The following is a 2,916-nucleotide window of genomic DNA, read 5'->3' as shown; positions in this document are numbered from 1 at the left end:
TTTTTTGTGTTTTCACACACAATGAATAAGAAAGGCCAATGCACGGTCACACCGGGATCTTGGTGCTTCAATAATTTTATTATATGATTTTACATACGTATCCTAGCTTCGAAAAGTGCGTTACTTCCGGATTCAACGCAACCTCCCATGATTGAAACAAAATCGTATTATCACGTATTAAATTGCTAATCAATTTAATAAGAATCTGATGCTAACTTGCGTTTAATAAATCCCCTCTCCTCCGCGACATCAAATAAATGCTAGTCTGCATCTATACGAACCGTTCTCGAATTTGTAAAAAAATTTATTGCAAAAAAATATCAACTCATGTTCTCAGTCAGGAATAACGATACGCAGTTTTCGAAGCTAGAATACGATGTAAAATCACATAATAAAATTATTGAAACACCAAAATCCCGGTATGACTGTGCATTGGTCTTTCTTATTCATTGTGAATGGAAGAATTGTTATATATTCTCAACTATACGCACAAGCTTATAACAAGAGATTTCAGTCAGTATTATTTGACGTGTAAAATGAATGAGACACGAGACTTCAGATCAGAATTGGGCATTTCGTAATTAACCGATTACGCGATTACAGATAATGTAACCGTAAAATTGACAGATTACGACTACATTTGAAGTAGTGATTACCAATCAACCGATTACAGATAATGTAACCGTAAAATTGACAGATTACGATTACACTTGAAGTAGTGATTACCAATTATTGTTACAAATGTAATCGTAATCTGTCAATCTTACTAATCAGTTGATTACAAAATGCTCAACTCTTCAGATTCGTATGATAAATTCAGATCACAAAATAAGAACGATAATAAGCGTTACTCATCGATTCGCCTGAACACCTTTCCTGTAATAAAAAGATGCCCCAATAACTCTCATCTAGGTGGACCGCTATAAATAGTTAAAATTACTTGGAGGACCGAACGGAACGAGGGTGTTTTAGCGACCATTCTGGAAAAATAAACGATCGCGACCGCGTAGGGAACAGATGACTCTGCCACGCGGATGCCAACTCCTCGTTGGAGTGACAGCCGCCGTGGCCGACGATTGTTTTTCAGTTTACGTTAACGTTTCGCTTTCGTTCCGATACGGTCGTTGAACGAGCTCCGCCGTTGGTTCGCAAGTCTTTATTGACTGCCGGTTAAATCGGGCTCGAAAGGGGCCTCGTACGGAACTATTTGATTTTATGGGACATCTCCAGTCGCTCTCTTCACGCGACAGGCGACGACGAGCTTGTTAAAAGGGTAACCGCGAGGCTTCCGTTTGAGACGAATGTCGAGACCGGTGACTTTTTGCGCAACGAGACCGACTTGTCCGTATGGATGACGACTGACGGAGTTGGCAGACGGGCGGATGCTGGCTGAGATGTTCACTGACAGAGACTTCATTTCGTAAATGAGCGACACTTCATCCCCGTAATTGGTCGACCTATCTCACGACATGTGTCTCTCAATAAAAATTTCACGACGCTCGTCATCGCGCGATCTCGATATTTCGAACGATTGCTCATTAGCGTAAAAAGAAATATCCGAGTGGCAGAGATCGAGCGAAGGAGGAGAAGACGAGAGGCAACAAAGTATAGCAAGGCTCGAGTAAAGGATGACGACGAAGGGCGGACGCCGGTCTTGTTCGGGGGTAACTGAAATAAGGTATAATTTTCCGCGCCAATTAAGGTCTTTAAGAATTGCGACCAATTGAGCGGGAGGGTCAGAGCCTTAGCTTTAGGGGAGAGATGTACCACCATCCCCCTATAATTTATTATTGATTAGATCGGATCGAGAAAAAGAGGTCTCGGTATGTAGACTTAAGATTGGTCCGAGATCGTCTGTGTAAAACGGAGTGTAACGGGCAAATGGCGGATGGCGTTTTTCCAATTTCCGGCCGGATACTTAAAGGCATAATGGTAGTACTTGATACACGATCTGTCCTTTATTTAAAAAAAAAAAGTTTATTGATTGTAGGCAATTATCAGTATTTGCGAAAATTCGCATGTCATTCGCAATTTAATTGTTTAGATTTTTTTCTTGCGTTCCGTGCTATAATCGAACAGAAAAATAACTGCCAATTTTATATCAAAATAGATGTAGAAGATGATACATATCTCATAATATATATCTCGGATAATTAAATATATATACCTTAATTAATTGACGACTTAATACAGAAAAAGCCATTTTCAATAAAAAAAAATTAAATCATCTTTTTGTCAAAAACATTTCCAATTTGTGCAATTAAAGTAGAAATCTGTCAGTGTAATATAATTAATTTTTTTTAAGAGTGTATTATAATTTATTAAGATTTTAATTATTTTTATAGGCAAGGAATGAATTTGCTATTGATGTATACGTATCTTTCCGACAAGAATGCGATCGATGCACTACGCAACGATGAGTAGAAAGAGAGAGGGTAGAGAGAGCGAAAGTATTTTCTCATCGATATCTCGAGCGCGCGAGGTCATCATCGGATCAACTCAGGCGTAGTCCACGTTCCTGTGGTTCACACTTAATTAAACCGCCATAGGAACTCGGGTGACAGCACGTGGCGGACAATGCCGCGAGTCTTTAGCGGCGATTGTTATGTAAAGCACACCCTATATATGCACCGCGCAGTTTCTCTCGTATCGTATCGAGACGAGAAGTACGTAGGCACCGTGCCTTACCGTTCCGCTTGTACCTACGTACAAAGAGAACGGAGTAACTTTTCGAAATTATCAGCTGCAATTCCACTAACTTCGATCATTTTTCGTTAACTACGCGATATGGCCTTTCGAAACATAAATCCCACACGGAAAGAACGATTTTGCTGGAAGACCAAAAAAAAACCTGAAAATAATTTTTGTTAGGTCATCATCAAAATAATTTTGTTCGAAAGTCAAAATGATTGCTAA

This window comes from Wasmannia auropunctata, unplaced genomic scaffold, assembly GCF_000956235.1.
Source record: "Wasmannia auropunctata unplaced genomic scaffold, wasmannia.A_1.0 LD336022.1, whole genome shotgun sequence".
NCBI lineage: Eukaryota > Metazoa > Arthropoda > Insecta > Hymenoptera > Formicidae > Wasmannia > Wasmannia auropunctata.
This window is presented reverse-complemented; position numbering follows the sequence as displayed.